Here is a 22,461-nt window from a genome sequence, read left to right as displayed (position 1 = left end):
GATGAAGGGGCCTTGTTCTGGAAGAAAATATACTGATATACAGTACTATACTGGAAATACTGGAAAAACGAAACGCAACATTTTCTGGAATGAGAATACTATAGTTATAACTTATGTACTTTCACAAAAAGTTGTCAATTTGTTTTAAGCCCTCTGACCAGCAATACAGCTTGTGCAGTGACTCATTGCAACTTGCCAATCACACGAAAGCTCGTTACGTGCACTTTTACCCAACGAGGTCCAGGTGGCACAATGCCCGATCAAGTCACCTTTAAAAAGGCCTTAATTCAAAGTTTAGGTCACTGCAAGAAAAAGGCCAAACTTAGTTTTCTGTGCATTTCTGTGCATTCCTCGAAAGTCACCAGAAGCAAGGGAGAGAGCCATTGGCATGCTGCAGGCAGGCATGTCATCTACCAGTGTTGCCAGACACTATGGTGGAAGCAGCTTCAACTGTGTCCCAACTGCAGAGAAGGTTTCAGCAGACCGGCAGGACAGATGACTGTCCAAGATCCAGTCGCCCTCGAGTGACTACACCAGAGCAGGACCGACACATCAGACTGGTCTGTCTGAGAGATCGTTTCTGATCTGCCACCCGTATTGCTGCTGAAACTGCCGGTAGATGGAATGCCCGCATCAGTGACAGGACAATGAGGCTTCATGCTGCTGGCCTTAGAGCAAGGCGACCTGTCTGAGGCCCTTTGCTCACAACTACTAGACATCACACCCGACTGGCTTGGGCCAGACAGAGGCTGCGATGGACTCCTCTTCACGGCCCTCTTCACGGATGAGTCACTCTTCAGCCTGTTCCATGCAGATGGGAGGCCCAGAGTGTGGAGCAGGACGTGTTATGTTTCTTTTTTCCATCAGTATATATCTTCCAGATGTACAGTACATCTCAAAGGCAGAGGTGGCATGCACCAGGACTTAAGATGGATCAAATAATAGTATTTCTGTGTAGTAATATGGTCAGTCACATGATGAAGCCAGGCTTGCATTTCAGGTCTGCAAACCCTAAGGCATTATGCAACAAGAATATGAACGTTTATTGGCGGTCCAATAAGAAGGCCTGGAAGACTATGTAAGTCTTTCTTGACTGGTTTCATAAGTGTCTTGTACTTATGGACAGATGGGCAGGATAAGGCTCACTCGCTAGCATGAAGACTCACCCTGCACAAGATTTGAAATTTGCCTCAAAGCCTTGTGCCAGATCACAACCCAGCTTTATCTTGGTGACCTTCACTTGCAAAAAAAAGATTCCATGATTGTTGAAACTTCACTGTACTTAAAGCCAACAGTTATCCTAAATAACTGAACAGAAAAAAAACAACTAAAGAATAAAGTAAATATAAAAGTACAAATATATGATCTTTTACCTAAATACTATATTATTAACACCTGAAATACTGTATTTTCTAAGCAAGCAGTATAGTATATAGTATATAGTATTTTATATAGATAGATATATAGATATAGATGTGCCAATTTTACAGGTAATTCTAATAGATTTTGACAAAATACTTCATTTAATTATGTACATTTAATTTAGTCTGAATCTTTATTAATGGAATGCAATAACGTAAACTACAGTATACACAGAAATGTTAGTTTGATATATATATATAAATGTTTCCTACATGAGAAAAAGGGAGAACTTTATCTTTTTATTGCCTTTCTTTTGTTAAATTCCTGTGGCAAACATGACATTCACTGCATTTGTTACACACAAATATTATTTAAATGTCCTGGTTAATTAAATTATTATTAAGTTCATTGCTTCTTCTTAAGTGCAGTTTCTTATTCCTTTTTCTTGAAATCTCATTTAGCTTAAACTTAAATGACATTTCATATACTGTAGTACATCATAAAATAAAAAAGAACATGCCACTATCTGAACATGAAAAAGATATAATCTCTCAATTCATTATGTCACATCGATTCTGATCATGTTCAGGAATGTCTGAGTTTCAATTTATTAATGAGAAATCAAAAGGAAAAAAACAGTAATGTGATCTTCAGTGCAGAACAAATTCTGTGAAGGTTAAATGACTGGTGGCACCTGTCTCACAACAGGAAAAGGGTTTCAGATATCCAGGCGTGCATCATGTCATGCTCAAGGTTTACTACACCTATCATTACAATTTAATCTTGCTTTAAAGAAACATTGTATAACTGTGGGTTGTATGCATTCGTTTTAGGACTTTTTTCCTTGTAAAGATTTACTGACACAGCTGTATTAAAAAATATCTTCTTGATTTTTACAATATTTGCTATATTTTGAAATGAAAGTTCTTAAAACATTATGCAAGTTTTAATCGTTTTCTCAGTTTATAATGTTTAATGAGAAATTCCCATCATAATGAGCAGATTATTATATATGTGATTTCTACAATTGTGATTCAAAATCACCATGCGTTTGGCCCCAAGACTTACATTGTACTATGAAAAAAGCTTTATCTATCCAGGAATCTATATTCATTTATGTTGGTTATAATGGGGTGTTTTACAGCCATGTGAGTTTGAAATTATAATAACACTTATGCATAAATTGAGTGTCTTAGTATTGAGAATTAAGAACTGAGCCTAGATTCAAAATCTCAATTTAAAGGAAAGCAACTGGTAATAATCAGTTTTCATCCAAAAGGTTTGAAAAAAATGTTTGCTTATATTTGAGTTCTTCAGATTGACATGCAAGAGAAATTAAATTAAAACTTGCAGAGACATGCTATGGAACAGAAGGAAAGAAGAAACTTTTTTTTTACAGTAAATCAGTTGGTGATGCAAGAAACAGACAAAACATGGCAAGTATGCTGAGTATTGGACAAAACATCCACTGAGCTCATTTAAGTTTTGTCAAGCTTTTGGAAGATTTCAGGTGGACAAGCATGATGAGCCAAATGTCTTTCTCTCATTTTTAGCCTCCATTATTTTCTTATACATGGTTCTTTCCTGCTGAAAGAAGCAATATAAATTCTAATTTAAAAAATCCTGTACCATTTTCTAATTTTTCTTCAAAAAAGACAATTGCGATACAGCCTGCAGCTCTGTTTAGTGCAGTTTTGTGTGGATCCCAAGGGCTCCTAAGAGTATTTAACAAAATGAGACAATCTTCTCCCATCACCGAAGCCTTTTCGTTATATTTGTAAAATCTATACAAATCTTGCCCACTTTTAGAAGTGCTTTGTGATGCTTATTTTATAAAGGATTTGGTAGGTATGGCAACTTTTTAATCAGGATAAAAATGAAAGAAAATACTTCTGCTCTCCCTTAGATTGCTGATTTTTCTTGCAGTTTGTTACATGTTTTTCATCTGTTTGTGGTCAATATTCACCAAGTGATTTTATTTCACTTCCAAGTAGTATTCTCATGTCTAGCCAAACATCAAAATCCATTTTAAACTAAAATTTCTGGAAATAGATTAGGTGTATAAGAGATTTAGAAGACGTTGAACAAAGAGCAGAATACTCTGATGTTTTCTGCATCTAAAAATATGTTGTTTTGTCCTGTTTATAGATCAGGAAGCTATGTTTTCTAAATAATATTTTCTTTTCTTTTTCATTATTAAATTAATCTTGCCTGGTAAAAATGTAACATTAGTCACACACAATGTAAGTCATATTATATTCTCTCATCCTGACATCTCACTCACATAACAGCATTTTTACCATCTTGTAGCTAGATTAAGTTATTGAGATAACATATCTGGTTTGTATCTAGTTATGCTCTGTAGTGAGGCTATTGGTGCATAATGGCTGCTGTGCAATACCCAAATGAGTGGTGCACTTCAGTTTTGGATGAGGTGTGTCCACTCCTATTTGTAAGCATCTTAAGGAATGAAAACTGGAATACAAATACAAGACATTTATCTTACTGTTAGACTGTATATGTCTGAAGCTTTACCTGTCTTAACTGCTCTAGTATAATGAATGAATATTAAACAGCATAACCATTGTGTCTGTCCCAAGAGCCTGAGTGCTAATTTGGATTTATTAAAATTTGTACAAGATCATTAGTTACAGTATGAATTTGCTGCTTGTGGTCCCAGCTGATTACAAGAAAAATAAAAAATCCAAATTATACAGTATTAGAAGTTTAATTTGATTTCTGCTATGCAGGTTCCTTGTTTTCTGTTTTGTAGTGAAGTATAGTAGTTCATATAAATATAACTGGTGAATAAAAACGATTAATATAAAAATACCAAAATCTAGAATTCTAAAATGTATAGTCAACATCAATAATTATTTCTTATGCTAATAAAATGAAATAAATCAATTTGCCTAGGTGTTTTTGTACCTCAGCAATGAAAATGGCTACACAGCCAATGGTATGCCTTGGGAAATGGAGTGTCAATCATTTTTTTTCTATTATATTTTATTCTAACTGCTCATACCACATAAAGCATTAAATAATGTTTTATGAGTTCTCTTTTTTACATACTATGTGACTGAAAGTGTGCGTGTTAACTGATATCTGCTGAGGGGCATTAAAATGTAACAAGTGAGTAATAGTATTTGTTTCATTTTTAATGTTTCACAGTATGTTTAGATGATAATCTGAAAACAATGTGAAGTAATAAAATAACAAGTACTATTATGAACATAATCTGATGCTGGTCAATTAATAAACTGATCTGTTTATAAATGTTTGCACAAAATAAAGACTGGAGACTAAAGACTATTCTAGACTTTTCACCTCAAGATGTACAGTACCTGGGCAGCTTGAATGACAGGTATTTTAGATTCACTAACACATATCGGAAGCTTTTCATTTATTAATTTATCTAAATGGACATGTATTTGTACCAATTTATAAAATATTATAATAAATATTAAGTTTTAAAACATGTATGAATCATTTTGTAATTTCATATGGAACACCAGAGTAAGGGTTAGAATACTTTATGTTTGCAGGCCTTTGTTTATCATTTTCCCAAATGTCAAAAGACTAAAAGTTTATTACTGCATAATAAACTATTAAAGCCACCTAAAGGTTTGATGTCTGTCTTCTTCAATAATGTCAATGCTTATTATATTATCACGATCGCCTCTTATGGTTTTTGTGTGAAATAAATTACCAGAAAAACAAATAAAATACTATATGCTGGGTTTTAAAATCTACAAGTGTAAAATAAAGTACAACATGATCTGCAACACGTTAAACAACAGCATCCATGAGATATATTGTAAGGAGAAATACAAGATTTGGACAGAAGGGGAGTAATGAAGAAAGTAGTAGACAAATAACTTAGAGTCTAAGATAGTTTTTTTGTCTGGTTTTCTGTACTTACTATGTTTATTATATTCTGCAGTACAGGCACAATATTGCTACTATCGTAACATACTCTGTTCCACGGGGCAGTGTGGTGGCTCTGTGGCTATGGATCTGTGGCTGGAAGGTTTCCGGTTCATATCCTGTGGCCGGCAGAGGAATCCTACTCCGTTGGGCCCCTGAGCAAGGCCCTTAACTCCAACTGCTCCAGGGGCGCTTTATAAATGGCTTGCCCTGCGCTCTGGCCCCAAGTTTCTCTCCCTGTCTGTGTGTCTGTGGCCAGTATACTGAATGTACAGTATATGGCCAATAAAGTGATCTTATCTCATCTTATCTTACCTTATTTACAAAGCATAGCTTAGAAATATGTTTTTAGTTACAGTATATTTGGGTTTTTAAAATAGGCTTATCTAAAAGTCTAACTTCTAGGAAACAGCCAGACTCATTGGTGCTAGAAGGGTTCACAGTGAGTCTCCAGGTCTGGCATGCTGTTGAATTTCTAAATTTCCCAAATAAAACATATATCTATATACTTACAGACAAACTGACAATTTTATAAATGTACCACTTATTTTACTTATACACTACTGAATTTGTAATTCACCATCTTTTTATAGATTGTGCAATGAACCAGTAAATTAATACATTTTCTGGTTATTTTATAGATTTACTTATTTCCAACGGAAAACCTCACATATATTGTACAAAGAGAGAATAAGACTGACTAGCAAAAATATTAGAAACATTGCGTGCACTTTGAGAGAAGATGTCTGTATATATGTGTATAACATTAGAATCAAAATAGAGTAGATCCTCCTAAGACGACGTTTGAAAGACTGGGGAGGAGGATGAGACTAAGTGTTTATCTTATTAATAAAATCGGCAGACCCACTGCCTTTAGGCACCAAAATCCTTCACCCTTATTCTCCCATATTGAGAGAGGTCATCCTCCAGTCCTCTCCTCTTCTATCAGATAAATACTTTAACCAGCTAATAGGTCTGCTTGTCCTCTCTCAACTGAATACTTCAACACATTAATTCTATTATTTCAAAATAAAATACAAACTAATATCCAGTTACTGATCTCACCCACTTATTTAATAAAAACTACTCCGTCTCTAACTTACATAGGTTTGAGCTTCTCTCAAGCTGTCTGTAATGCTGCCTGTGTAACTGAGGTGTTAGCTAAAATGAGACCTACTGTACTACCTGTCCTATACCCTATTGCAACACCCCTACTCAGAGTTTAAGTCTTAGCTCATTATGCATTTGTTAATAAGTACTTTATGAGTCCCTGAAATACTGTAGGGTCTTGTTCCTTTAGAAGTAAAGTTTAGCCCTATCAAATTTGGTTAACCAAATGGTTAAAGGTTTAGGAATGTACATTCTTGCATAACTGTGATTAACTCTGGGTTGGTATAAAAAGGTGTGCATGGTAAGAGCGGTGTTGAGTTTTTTTTATGTTTGTTATTTTATGGCATAAAATAAAGCTTGATGGGTTTGAGCTTACTGTCATCGTGAGTTTGTGTGCAGACCTTGCACCCACACCTTGGTACGCCTTGCAAATTTGGTCCTCACACTGAATGCATTCTCTTTCAATAACCTTTTTTACCAACAGATGAGTGGAGTTGCCATGGGCACCAGAATGGGACCCAGCTATGCCAATATTTTTGTCGGCTGGGTAGAAGAACGCTTCTTCGCTTCCTCCACTGGCTATGTCCCTGACCTCTACAATCGATACATTGATGACTGCGTCGGTGCCGCCACATGCTCCAACGACCAGCTTGCGTGCTTCCTACATCATTTCACCTACTTCCACCCGTCCCTCAAATATACGGTTAACATATCTTCCACTACTCTTCCGTTTCTAGACATCAACTTCTCCATCAACTACCCCCCACTTTCCACTTTGATTTATTACGAACCCACAGATTCACACAGCTATCTCCTGTATAGCTCATTTCACCCCAAAAACACCAAAAACTCTCTCCCTTTTTCTCAGTTCCTTCGACTATGACAATTATGCAGCGACGACATCGACTTCTAGAACCAAGCACTCAAAATGTACTCCTTTTTCATCAACAGAGGATACCCCAGCAGTGTTATTGACAGGGCCCTTGCCCGAGCCAAAAACACCCCTCGGACCATCAGCTCAATCAGGAACTCCTGCCACAACAACCGCATTCCTTTGGTGCTTCCCTACCACCCCAACACACTTCCTATCTCCAGGACTATTAACGACAACTTTTCCATCCTACAGGATGATCCCTTCATTGGGGCCCTCTTTCCTGACCGCCCCATCATCTCATATCGCCGATCACCTAATCTGCGCAACCTTCTTGTTCACAGCTCCCTTGACCGCCCTCAGCAACCATCCACACCAGGCACTATCCCTTGCAACAGAGCTCGCTGTATCACCTACAAGTACACATCTAACACCACACTCATTCAAGGCCCCTCAGGACAATTCTGGATCACCCAGATGGCATCTTGTACCTCCAGCAACCTTATTTACTGTATCTCTTGCAGTAAATACTCAGCCATCTACATTGGAGAAACAGGAAGGAGACTTGGAGACACGTCAGGGCTATGAAGATTAAAGATCTCTCCAAGCCCACTGTTTCTCATTTCACCTCTGACGGCCATGACCACTTGAATCTCTCCGTCTGTGTTCTCAAAGAGGGTTTTACGAACTCATACATCAGAAAGACTACAGAAACCAAAATTATCCTGCAGCTAGGATCACACCTTCCCCCTTCTCTTAACGACAGACTACTTTTCTTCTAAATTTTCTCCATTCATTGGAAGTTTCATTTCACACCTCTCTACACCTATTCTGACTTCACACCTCTTGATTGGCCTCTCTTTCTGTCCCCTGCTCCCGCCTCTCGCTCCTCCTCTCTCCCAGCCTTTGTTCTCCTGCTACATTACCTTTGCTTACTGCCTTGTCTTTCTCACACCTGAAGAAGGCTCCACGGCCGAAACGTTGTGTTTTCTTTCTTCTTTTTTTCAGCATGGAATACACCTATTACTTGTTCCTTTGCAGCCTGCGCATGCTGATGCAGCTACCCACCTGAACTAGAGTGAGGGAGTGTCACACCATTGTTAAAAAAACAGGCTAAAACTCTTCTTGCAAAAAAATCCAGAATGAGTGGTGATAGCTCAATTACAATCTTATTTTGTATTTAAGAAGCTTATTTGAACATTTTCACTAAGGGTTGAGACAAAGACACAGCACTTGGTCAGCCATTATTAAGATAGTTAATGATTTGCAGATGGCTTCTGACACTGGATCACTTGATATTCTTCTGCTTTTAACTGCAATTGTTGATAACATAAATAATGGCATCCTACTGGATCAAACAGATAATTACACAGGGATCACACAGTGTTCATGAAATTGTACTTCATTTCTGACATAAATTCGTATTTTTAATTAATATTATTAAGCTTTTAATTATGGGTAAAACTTACTGAGCCAAAGGGATGTTTTAACCACATTGATTAAAGAGTTGTTTTTAGCTGTTGAGTTGGGGGTGGAATCGGAAAAAAATCCTATTAACCTACTGCAGTTTGATTATGCCGAAGGAGTGTTGCCATTACCAGGTGCTGGCTACTTCAGTCTTGCTTAGCTTTGGAAATTTAACTTAATCAGCATAGAAGGTGAAGTGGCTAACGGTTAGTTCATCTGTGATTACAGTCATACTGTATTCCACATCAGAACAGCTAAATCCTTATCATTGTACCCAACGAAGATTATGTATGAATGGTACAGAAGCAAGCAGTCTCTATAAATTACTGAAATTAATATTAACTCTCTCTATTTCACAACAGTGAGGCAGAAATGTAGACTTCTACTGTAATTCTGACTGTTTGTATACAGTATAAACTCAAATAAGAACCACGAGCAACAGTTTTGTATAAAGCCAAATAATGAAATTAACATACAAACATATAAAGTATCATGAAAAGGTCTCCTGTCAGGGTTTTGTCTACAAGCATTGCAAATATAATCACATGACATGTATCTATGTTTTCTGTGTGTATTTTACCCAGACATTTTGAGTTGTATTTATGAAAAAATAATTTCCAAAGATATAAACATCACAGATGGAAAAAAATGATATTTTCCCAGCATACATCTTACTCTGAATTGTATGATATCAAGTCAAGAGAATCAGAAAACAAACCTTTGAAACTCTTAGATTATTAAAGTTCTCAGGTCCCAATGTGGAGCAGTGATTAGGATTCTAGACTTGTAAACTGATGGTGAATGATTGTGGGTTCAGGTTTAAGATAAGTCACTGCTGTTATACCCTTGAGCAAAGTACTTCACTTGAATTTTTCCAGTCAAATACCCAGTAAATTGCTTTGGATAAATGTGCCAGCCAAATAAAATTAGGAAACACATTTTCTAACATATGATCTCAAATAATAGTTTATAACAGTAGTTTTTAATAGTCTTTCATAGTTACTGTATATTTTTATCCAAAATAATTTATCTATAATACAGGACCATTATTAGATGTTAGAAACATCATGTAACTGAAGTAAAAAAAATATTTTTGAACAATGTAATTATAGAACATTAGAAAATTATAGTCCATGTGTCTTTAGCCTTGGATCATTTCCTGCAAGAAACTAATTAGCATTATATATTCTTAAGACTCATAAGGCTCGGATGCTTTGTTTTGAGCCCTTTATTTCAGTTCTTTTTAGAGTTGCTCTGAGTTTTATCTTAAATAATTTTAGCAAGCTAATCCATCAACACAAGCTTTTCTTGAGCCAGAACACAGAAATTTCACCTAGGACACTGTATATGTTTGGTTCTGAGTCAGGTAGAAACAACAACACTGCTGTCTTCTACACTACCTCACCACAGGAGCTGAACTCCAATTTGTCAGGTTATGAAAACATCCAATGTTTTATGGAGCACATAGAAAACATAAAAGAAACACACCATCAACCATTTGATTTTCCATGTTGTTTTCCGAACATATTTTCATGTATTGAGACAGCTGTGTATTTCAGGTAGGTATCTCTTTTAATTTGCGTTTTCTGTTTTAATACAATACATTTTGTCAAAAAGGAAGAAAGACATTTAATACACAGGATAACAAATCTCAGGACCATCAACCCCTGAAAATGAATGTCTGGAATATTAATTGGTCCTGGGATTATTTCTCTAAACTATGTAAGGTAGTAATAATGTAGAGACCTCTTCAGCTCCACAGGGTATACATTACAGTATACAGTATAAAGACCAACTGACCGTTCTTACTTTTACATACAACTTACTGCTCTGAACTGTAGCTAAATGAAAATGGTTTTTGCTGTCCTAAAGAAATTAATTAGCTTACAAAATCAACCTACATCATCAAGCTGAATAAAAACTGAGTGGAATCTGGGCCATCTTTAAAACTCAAGGTCTAACCTATCCATTATACAGTCACCATGCTGCACCCACTTGATGAATAATCTAGATGTATAAATGCAAAAGACATCCAAGGCTTTTCATAAACATAGCAGTTAGCAATCCCAGTTGAGGGATGCACTCAGCAATAATTTAAAATTGTCTTGGAAGGAAATCCCCAAGGATCAAAAATCCAAATTCCCCATATAGTCATAATCATACCAATGCAGCTACAGAAGTAAACTCCATAATCCACATGTATACAATTTAACAATGATCATTAACATTCAACTATAATCTCCAAGTCTAGCAACTGTAACTAATGAAAGGTGTCAGCTCATATTAGTATCATACTGTAGGAACTCCTTGCAATGGTAGACATTTTATTCTACTGAAAGTCATTGCTGTGCATTTCCGTGATGTAGAGAAATCAGTATGTACACATTATCACTCAAGTCCAACCTAAGTACTTTAAGATATTGTTGCAGTTAACAACAACAACGACGACGACGACGACGACGACGACAATAATAATAATAATAATGTTAATGTTAATGTTAATGTTAATGTTAATGTTGTTGTTGTTCCTGACAAAACAATGTGGTACTAAATTGCTGCTTTTACAAATGAAATAAGAACATTTCCAACAGGCCATGTCAATTTTGAATATTAAAATCCACAGTGCTTTAAACACTGCTTTTGACATTTAATAACAACATTGTTTTTTAATATGCTATTTAGCTTTTTTAATATGCTATAGAGTTTTGTGTTAGATTTGCTTAACATATTGTTGTGCTGTCTTCATATTTTGCATGTTTTCGGGTTTTCAACATATTTCGTAAGAATATAATGTACAGTAAAATACAGTATATACACAAACAGGCCAGACTAAATCCAAATAATAGACTGTATTACTGTATAATTAGAATATTAAACTGTAATTTTATGCAAAAGAACGAAGATCAATTCACCTAAAATGAATTCATAATATTACAGAAAAATTGAAAATAAAAAAAAACACTAAAACAATTACTCAGAAAAAAAGTCCAAAAGTTATGAACTGGACCTGGCAATACAAATGAAAATGACTGCGGGAAAAATAATGTTGGATTAAATTTTGATGATGATTATGAAAAGCAAAGCCAACATATTCTCATGACAATCCACTCTAGTCTTAGATTTTCCATAAAATATTTAACCTTTTTGCGTAGTCTTCAAAATAACTTTTGGGCTATACCAAATCCTAGTATTTGCATTCAAATTAAAATATTAAAGCATTCCGGAAATTCATGTTAAAGCAGACATTTCCCGTATGGCTAGAGATTTTTATTAAGAACATTCCCAGGGTCTCATGTCTCCAACTTCCATCTGTGATATTATTCTCACAGGAAATGTGAGGATTTGATTTATTTTTATTTGTTAAGAAAGATGATTTCAATTAGTTGTGAAGCCTTAACTGCTCCACAGTAAGCGGCTGAAAATTACATAATGTTGCTCTGGAACCAAAACTGGCAAGAGTGTTGAATATGCGGCTTTCTAGTTGAGGCTTCAGTCTAAGGTTTTCATAATAATTAGTGTGGTTTCCGTTACTCTGTACAGTAATTTTAAATATAAAGAGTGTGTTTCTGTTGGTTCTCCACACAGCATTAGGTTTTCAAAGAATGAATGCTAGGTTCAGTTGAGCACTGCTAACAGAGCTGTAGAGGATGATTATACTTTAAGTAGAGGTATCAGCAGTGCAGATAATTTCCATAATAGATTCAGTATCACTATAATTCACATTAATGATAGTCTGAGCAAAATCAATTTCAGTCTACCTGAATAATCCAAATTTGCTTTCTGATTACCCCTGTTTATCCAGCATGAATTCAGTATTTTTAGTTTGGAAAATATTTTCTATATATTTCATGACAATGCCTAATATATACAGTATATATATATATTTATATATAACTGTATACAGACTGTATTTTACTATTTGACCCACCTAATTTCTGTTTTCACATTGATTTAAGCCAGGAGTTCAAGTCCTCTTGTAGAGGGACATGTACATAGTTTTTTTTTTAAAGTGTGCCATATTATTTGGGATGAAAACTTACACGTTTTTAATCACATTGTTTGTTGCTCTGGGGGAACACTTTTAACTGAATTATTAAGCAACACTTACTTAACACTTTATTGATACTGTGTTTTAAGGCGAAGAAATGTGAAGACAAATGAAGTCAAACCTTAATAACTGACCATTATCAATTTATAGCATTTGAATGCAACCACACAAAAGCACAGCATTAACACTCTCTAGCATTTTTTTTTCAGTACACACAGCAGTTGTTTATTATCCTGCTTTGCTCTTATGTGTATAGACTGTCTACATCCTGCTCATAAATATCCAGTAATATAGAATGTGGGGATAAAAGGGTAGATACTCTGAGCAGGAGATTTAACAGTGATGCCACCAGTATCAGGAAGTTCATTACAATATCACTAAAATACCTGGGCCAGGTGGAAACATGCAGATACATAAACTTACAAACCTTTAACAGAGGTCATATATAGTGTTGGGGTGACAGGCTCTAAGGCTATATAGTCAGAACAAGACAGCATCTGTGAAGCAGCAGACATGGGAAGATTACAAACAAGTATGTGTGCAATTGGAATGAGAATGCAAACATGAAGGGTTCACAGCTGAAGGAGGTTACCAAGCCCCATCTGACTGTGGAATAGCAGATGGTGGTGGGGGGAAACCCTTATAAATGTCAGCTTTCTGATGTTCATTTAGGCTGCTTACAAATATCCAAGATGTCTCAGAGTTTGTATGATAACATTAAAACAAAAGGACAAAGTCAAGGGAAAGATTGAAAATACACCACCTAAACTTAGGTACAAAAGAGCTTAGTCTGGCTGTAGCTACAAATAAGGGAGAAGAGTGTGAGCCCTGCCTCAGATAAGCATTCTGTTAGTAATAGAAACACTAAGAGAGATGTTGTATAGAGTTGCTACTCTACTCAAGTCTGCTTGCTAGTGTATTTCCTGTAATTCTGCTATAATTATGCTACTTAAAATTATTCTCATTTTTATTTGTATTCTTTAAGTTGCAGTGTAATTCAATTCAACAAACTTTTCTGTTACACAGATAATAAGCAAAGATTACATCTAATTGCCTAATTGACTAATCAACCCTCCTTCTGTGTAATTAGGTTGCTGGCACATAATTAGGAAATTGGGTAACACTATTTCATGGGTAACTTGTAAGAGTAATAATTTATTACTCAAATATAATTTGTTGCACATGACTAATACAGTAAATGAATGGATGCCTTCTTAGTGAAACCTGTAGTGTATGAATGAGCTTTCTATAACTGACCAAAGGTAATACAGTACTTTCCTAGACTATATACTGTAATGTTGTTGATATTTTATTGCTAGATGTCATTAATAAACAACTAACCTCACTACTAAAGTGGTGTGTTATGGGAAATTTTATAAAATGATGTCAAGAAATAAATACCATAAGGCAAAAACTGAAAATTTAAGTTCATGTGAATAACAAACATTGCAGCATGCATCTACACAATGTACAAGGTATGAACAGGAGTCTGTTTTCTCTTGTCAAAGAAATACTGTTTAATTCTGTGATACATATCAATATATCTTTTGTGATACAATGAAAAAATTAAGACCAAAACAGATATTACTTTTCAGACCACTATTTAGTTTTTCAAAATGTTTCCAACTAAACATTTCATACTTTATATCATTTCACATATTGCCATGAAACCTACGCTTTTGATGCACCAGAAGGATTCTGAATCAATTATTATTTTAATTAAGAGAAATTCAATCAACCCCAATCAATTACATTTAGCATGCTGCCTCAGGCCCTCTCAGTTTAAAAGCACTCAAAATTAAAACTGGTATGTTACATAGTGCAGATGACTGCTAAATCATTTTGCACAATTACATATGAAAAAATATGCTGTTTTTCTTAAATGATGTTTCCACTTAATTGTACACAGTGTAACTCAGTAATAGAATTAAACAAAACCTTGATTAGAAACATATTCCCTTTGGATATACATTTTTAAAACAAAAAATATTAAAGTTTATTGAAAGAACAATGAAAGCTACTAATGTTATTTTGGGGTGAAATAGGAAGCATATTCAAGTGCCACTGTTAATTTATAGCTAATTGTAGCTTTAAATGATCAATTACTAATAACCTGGAAAATACGTTACATTCTAAACATGGAACAAGAAAAGGATTATTCCATGCTGAAAAGAGAAGAAAAGAAACATGTTTTGGCTGTGGAGCCTTCTTCAGATGTCACCTGAAGAAGGCTCCACAGCCAAAACGTTGTGTTTCTTCTCTTCTCTTTTCAGCATGGAATACTATACATCTTTACTTGTTCCTTCTAACCCTAACTTAGTATTCTTTGTATTCTTTGGCACATAGCACACCTGTTAGCTGTAAGTGAAATCAAATCAACAGTATACAGTACAAATACACTGTAATCATGCACAGTTGTTTTATTGACTGTGATTGTAAAAAAAACAGACAGTGGTACAAGTAGCTAATATTATTAAAATAAAGAGTGAAGGAAGGTGTTTAAAAAAGGCTGTTCCAAGACTGTGAATAAAGTATGTCAGTCATGTTTGTCTTATAGCAGTATCTAATGTTTAGCTCAAATGACAAACTATTGAAGTGTAGTTGACAAATCATTTTAAATGTACTGCTACTTATTCACTAAGTACTGGTTTATTTTTGCTGGAAAAGACTTCATACAAACTAAATTACAGACTCATTGAGTTATTTGTTCTGATAAGTAATGTAAAAAGATCAAAAAAGCATTATGGAATTTTGGCATCTGATTCCCTTAAAAGCTAGTCTGCAGAGACCCTCACAGGGCATGTTGTCTCCTTAAATCTTTCATCTCCCACTAAATTATGGTGTCAAGGCCACCAACTAACATCCATAGTGACATTGATGAAATTACGTAGAGTGGCACCATGTCTCCTGAGGTACAAGCTGCCACAAGCCATGAGCAAAAAGGCAGGACAAACCCTATTTGCTGCTTCAGCAGCAGGGTTTTTTTTGCCACAAGCCTTTCAGAAGAACTTTAGTATATTACTTGTTCATGAAAAGTTTGCTAACGAACCTAAAACAATGTAATCTTATCTCCAGTGCACCTTCTAAAATGAAACAATGCTATCTTTTCTTGATTGCATAATTCAATTATGTATTTACAACAGAATATTAGTTTCAGAATATACAGTACAGTATGTAGAGAGAGGCTGGAGTGGGAAGCTGTGTCAGCATGCCAACTGTAAAGGAACAGTTAGAAAATCAGAGGGAAGACACTGGGAAGTAAAATAAAACAAAAACATTTCAGCTTTGCAGCCATCTTCAGGTGTGTAAAAGAGAAGAAGAAAAATAAAGGTTTGCATAGGGAAGATGAAAAACATTTTGGGTAGGGAGAGCTGAAAAGGGACCTAAAAGATATTAATCTGGCAGATGAGTACCAGAGGAAATGTAAAAGGCAGCAAACTGTACTGTATATCAGTGGCAGAACCTGAAGATTGTGAGCCTATGTGTAAATATTAAATTGGCCTCCTCCTTCCCGTTCTTACCCTGATATCACAGACCAGCAGCAAAAAATATAGTACCACACTCAGTCATTTCAAATTCATCCTCTTTCAATTTGTAACATCATCTACAACCACTTTTTAACCTCTGAATACATTATACTGTTTTACTTCATCTCCATCTGTTTTATTTTCACTAAAATCTGTTCTGTTGATTGGATAATCATCCCCAGACTCCAGTTCATTGCCCATGCAGTTGTGGAGATCAATTGTGTGGTGAATTCCTCATCATCACTTTGTCTGTGTTGCTCTGGTTCTTCCTTAGTCTCCAAAGCTGCACTGTATAATGTGTTGCTAATAAGCGGTGAGCTACAGTGAATGAGGGATTCATGCTCAAGATCTTTGTTGGTTGTGACCCGTGTTTTTGGCCTTTTGGATGCCACTTCAACTCCTCACTTTTAATTTTTCTTTTGAGAGCATCACTTTCATGCTTTTGTCTAACTTTAGTTACTGTGGCAATGAGTGAATGAGTTAATGTAAAAAATCACCATGGGCCTCCATTTTGTTTCCTCAGGTCTTTTTCTCATTAAACTTATTTTAATATGATATTTATAGCATATTTAAATACCACAATCAATATGTTTTTACAGACCTTTGTTGAGAGGGTCTCTGTGAACTTTGTACTCACTTTTCCTTCAGAAGATTCAATATTTTATAAGATGTGCATTCAGAACTGGATTGAACTGGATTGGGAGAATACAGGACACAAGGACTACTATGCAATTCTATACTGTTATATACTGTAGGAATGCGTGCTATGAACCTAAGTAACCAATTGTATTAAAAGAAGTTATCTTTAACAAACAGGGAGGTAGGAAGATGTGTGTGATCTTGGAATACTGCCAATCTTGTAAGCACAGGGAAGTGTGATAGATAACAGAAAAATATTTAAGGACTGTTCTAGTTTAATTACTTTGAGAAAAATACAGAGAGCATCTTTGTGTGTTTCACTCCCATGCAATAAAAATTTCTTTTTAACTTCTGAGACGGACTCCTGACTGTCTTTTAAGGGGAATGGGGAAAAAATTCTCCAACACCTTCATGTTGTAACTCATGTCAGTGTCAGTATTTTTTTAGTAGATTTTTACGTTTTAAATTGTATATCCTTATACCCAAACCTCAGATCTAACTTGTCCTAGCTGGACTCTAATTAAAGAAAAACTTTTAAGCAAATGACAAGAGACTACTTAGAGCAAAAACCCCTATGAGACAGACAAAAGTGAAGTGAATTTTGAGTGGTAAAACAGAATAATAACTGTTTTTCTAAACACGAAATACTCAACTTGCTATGTGACATATACAGTAGTGAGTAAAAAGTTGGCGCATACTTAAATGTAGGGAGCTCACTGGCTGCACTGCCTATAGAAAAGATTAATCCATTCTCGAGTGCTGGGGTTTTTGTCTGAACCAGGTTTAAAGACAATTTGAGTTTCTGATGTTTTTCTGGTACATTTGTCTTTAAATTATTTTCAAACAATGCAATGTAATTATGGCTCAGAAAGGTGAAATGGGAAAATATTTTTAATTTTAAAAACATAAAAGTTCTAGATATTATGTTTTCTTCCACACACTAAGTGTGGTATTGCAAAGAGACTATACATATGAGGGGAAGGGGTGCAGCAGATTTTATTAATTCAAATGGAAAAATTACAAAAAGCATTTATCACAGTGCATTTATCGATTGGTTATTTGATATAATTGAACTGCCTCTTAACTGATTCGGTGAAATTAGATGTCTGAGATAGACTACCTTCAATTAATCTCATCTCCAAGATAAATCATCAATGCCAAAAGAGTGAAAAGAAGCACCTTTCCCTATTTACTGCCATCTGTTCCTGAAGCCTGGAGGAATTCTTCCAATTTCATGCTTGCCTGCATGGTTTTATTTACACTAAAACATCATTGTACTAGCTTTGGAGATAATGCCACAAGTCGTTTTTTTCAAATCTTTGAAGCTATTTCCCCAGCAAATGTCCCTCAAAGCTTGGTTGGCAGGCAGTGGTTTGCAGGCAAGTCATGGAATACATGAAAAATGTAATGGAAACTAATGTCCTGTCCAAATCTGGTTATCATCAACAAGATACCCTAAACCATTTTACAGGCATTACAGTGTTTCTTTTTCAATAACAAATGTTGCTGTGCATTAGCTTATTCAGGTCTAGACTGCTGGGTCACAAATCATGAGCATTATGAAATGTATAATACTCCATATGACAAAGCACCTGCCTTACTAACTTTGCATCAGGTCTTCTCTAAGAGTTAATTTATATTGTATTTCAACTCCAACCAGTTGCTTGCCTAACCTATTGTTAATACATTGGGGCTTTTTCAGAGATGCATGCCAGAGTTAGTTTTCACAAGAGCAAACAACAGCTCAAAGGATAAGAATCAAACTGGATTAAAAATCGCATGCAGACTTTGATAAATGATGCAGGTAGCTACTAAGGTGCTGTGCGGGTTCATCTAATGAGAGCTCAGAAGATATTGGCAGAGACAGGTTTTCCCATCTTTTGTCTCCTTTCTTCTATGCAAATATTGCGCAAGCATCCAGAGGCCAAAAACATTGGATATGTATTATCTTTCCTGCAGTACAGCTTTATATTTTACTCAGACTGCTTCCTTAATTTAACATCAGAGATGACAATACTCAACATTTCTTTAAAGTAAAAGGAATATAGATTTAAATGAATTAAACAATTAAAATGCTATAAATACAGTGAGGAATGTTTACGAAAGTTTATATAAATGTTTATGAAAATTAGTTTAGGAAAGGGACTTCCCTACAGCCCAAGACTCTAGTATGTACAGATTGTCATTTACAAATATTCATCCATTCATTTTCTAACCCCTTCACCACTTTAGGATTGCAGGGGACACCAGTCCATTACAGGGCACACATTCATGCAAAAAGGGACAATTTTCACAGAGAGGAATTAACCTACCAGTATATTTTTGGACTGTGGAAGGAAACCAGAGCACCAAGAGAAAACGTACACAAACTCAGGGAGAACATACAAACTCTATAAAGATAGCACCCCAGTTCCAGAATTTACATCAGAGCTCCAGTCAGGTAGCAATGCTAAGCACTACATCACCATACCACGCTATTTAAAATATTTACAATGAATTTGAAGACTTAGCCACTTGGGTATCTCATTCACAAACAGACCCCAACGGCATTTGAATAAGAGACACATTCAGTTACTGACAAGTAAAGAACTTCTAATATTGTATTCTTCTACAACAAAACTACTCTCTTAATTGATTGCTAACCAGAAGGAACCATTTTCCCTATAACAAATAAATTCATCACAATATATAAGAACTGTATAAGACCATGTAAGAAACAAGAAGTGTCAATGTCTTTGAGAAATTTGAATACTTGTATCATGTCTCTTCATAAGTTAATCCAGACTAGAAAGATTAAATTCATCCAGCCTGTTAGTGTGGGACATTCCTTTAATCCCCAGAATGTACAGTATGTGGTTCCTCTTCTCTGGACTGATTCCAGAGCAGTAGTATCTTTTCTATGACTTGGTGACAATTGTACACAATATTCTAAACTAGGTCTTACTAGTACAACATCTAATTTTAGCAAAATATTATTTCATTTATTTATTTTTATTTTTGATTATATATCCTAATATTGTGTTTTCCTTTTAAGTGGCTTCTCATATTGTCTAAAAATCGTAAATGGTATTCCACCAAAAAACACCTAGTTTTACTACCTTGAAGCCTGGTTAAGTCAAATCTCAGAAGGCCAGGTTAGTACAGAAATGGGAGAACTCCTGGGTGGTGCTGTAAATGCTACTGGTAGACCAGAAGGTGTCACTCTTCCCTCTGATCTTGTATTTCTAAACAAATGCCCCACTATGGTGCCCAAGCATTCTGTACTGTAGGAGCTGTCATCCTTAAGATGAGACATTAAACAATGGCCCTGACTACTTTGTCATTAAAGATTCCATATTTTGAGAGGTGTTAACCCTGGTGGCTGGATACATTCCAGGATAAAGGCCTATTGGCTTCCTAATCTGGCCTTCCTAAAATTCCCTCTTAATTTATTTGGTGAAGAAATTTCTCACTTTACCTCTTGTTCTGTGTGTAATGGGGCTGCTGGTACATAATAGCTCCCTTATTTCACCCAAGTGGGTAAAAGCGGGTAAAACTTTCTCATTTTACACATTAATCATAAGCACAAACCTACTTGGGCAGGTGACAAAGAATGATCTGAAACAAACAGCAGTTTGGTTAGAGAATGTTTCTGTGTTTCAGTTGTACTATCTCTGTTGAGGTTGTTTATACAGGCATTAGAAGCTTCTCAATCTTGTGATTAGTATAATGACAACAAGGTACAGTTGGAAGTACAAATTATTGAATAGCTCCACATGGATTGTATTCTATAAAAATGTCAATAGTACATACCATCTTTTTATGTAAATGTCACCATTAAAATGCTAGGAATTTTTCAACACACTAATCAGTGGCACTTAGTATATATTCCTTACAGTGTAATAAAATCTGCAAAAGGCTTTTCATTAAGTACCACATGAAAGATTAATTCTTCAACTTGTATAACTTGAAACAAACAGAGCTTTTTAAACGTGTCTATTAAATGGCCTTAAACACAAATAACAAGATATACCAAAATATACTCAGTAGGCATTAAAATTGCTGTTAAGTATTAGTACAGGTCAGACTGTATGCACTTTGTTAAAGCATGCTTGTAAAAGAGCAACCACAATGAGTGATGGTAAAGATAAACGCTTAGAATACAAAACAGGATGTGTTATAATGGAATAGTACACATACAATACGGGAATCTGGATATTGCAGTGTTAAGTTTAATGTTACAGCAAAGTTAGTCCCAGACATTACCTGTTGTTTTGTTTTCACACTGGATGGATTTCTACACAGTGTTTTCCCACTTAAATGTATTGTTATAATCCAACAATTTACATCTACAGATTCATTTCCTTGTGATTTCTGCAATCGTTGATGTCAATGGGCACTCTCCACTTTGTGCCAGTGTTTTGGTACTGCCTAATTTAACCTGCTGTTAGTATTACAGGATATCACAAACTGAAACAATCTCTCTATTTTTAATTTTTACCCATTCTACTCTTGGGACCTTGATTCAGCAAAATCTGATAAATACTTCAGAGAAGGTCCAGGAATGGATTATAAAACTAAAGGTTAAGAATAACAAATCTCCTTTAGTCTCAGTAAATGACTAGTCTTTATTGAAGGCTTCAAAAAACATTAGGGAAATAAAAAAAATCTTAAATCAAGAGTATCCAGTCTCAAATCATTAAACACTATATAATAAAGTTACAAACTTTAGTACTTGTAAAATAATACTTGTTTTATAGACAACTATTACCACTACTTATGCCTGTTCTTGACTTAATACAATTAAAATTATGAAAATTCTAATTAACAAGTCGCTATAAGCAATGTAATTTTTCCGTTTTTACTTTTTTTATTCAGCTCTTTAAAAAGTCTGGTTAGAAAAGCTTGGTGCAAAGTGCTTTATGAATGCTGCTCAAAATGTGTAATGTAAGCAACAGATTGCAAACTCATGTCACTAAATTCAACACACTGGGATGCTTCAAAACACAGCTCAATGATGTGTTAATTATAGGATGCAAGAGAGTTCTAATTAACAGAAGGGCCTGTTCTCACTCATGATTATTTTTATGTTCTATGACAACTGCAAGTTTTAATGACTCTTGAAAAGCCATGTCAAACATAGCAGCAAAGAACTTTGAAAGTCTGAAAATATAATTAAGACAGGGTTTTTTTTCTGAACCACATTTTGTTTTAAAATTTTCCAAATATAGAACAAATTACCATAATGTTTTCTCCAAATCCCTGATCCTCTCACTGTCTATCTTTGACCATGTCCAGAGCCTCACATGTGGAGACTCACATTGCAATATCTTTTTAGCTGTCTTTACTACAACTAGATTTGTATCTACTGCTTCAAAGGTCAAAGATTGGAGATATAGATTGACTAGAGAACTAGGTAAAAGCAGATAATATTTTTAAGGTTATAGTATGTTACGCAATAGTATTCAATAGTATTCAGGCCATTACACAGTTTTCACATTTTGTTGTTTTAAAGGTTGCATTCATGACAC

At 35.1% G+C, this 22,461-nt stretch overlaps 1 protein-coding gene and 1 pseudogene across 1 annotated transcript in view; one reads left to right on the top strand and one right to left on the bottom strand.

The window, feature by feature from the left end:
• The window catches only part of gpc6a (glypican 6a), a 337,751-nt gene that overhangs the window by 239,788 nt on the left and 75,502 nt on the right, over positions 1-22,461 (bottom strand). The gene's annotated exons all lie outside the window — the stretch shown is intronic.
• LOC148836028 (uncharacterized) lies at positions 658-8,052 on the top strand (annotated as a pseudogene).

Source organism: Atractosteus spatula, chromosome 4, assembly GCF_055471065.1.
Source record: "Atractosteus spatula isolate fAtrSpa1 chromosome 4, fAtrSpa1.hap1, whole genome shotgun sequence".
Classification (NCBI taxonomy): domain Eukaryota; kingdom Metazoa; phylum Chordata; class Actinopteri; order Semionotiformes; family Lepisosteidae; genus Atractosteus; species Atractosteus spatula.
The sequence above is the reverse complement of the archived record's forward strand: the minus strand, read 5'-3'. Positions and strand labels throughout refer to the sequence as shown.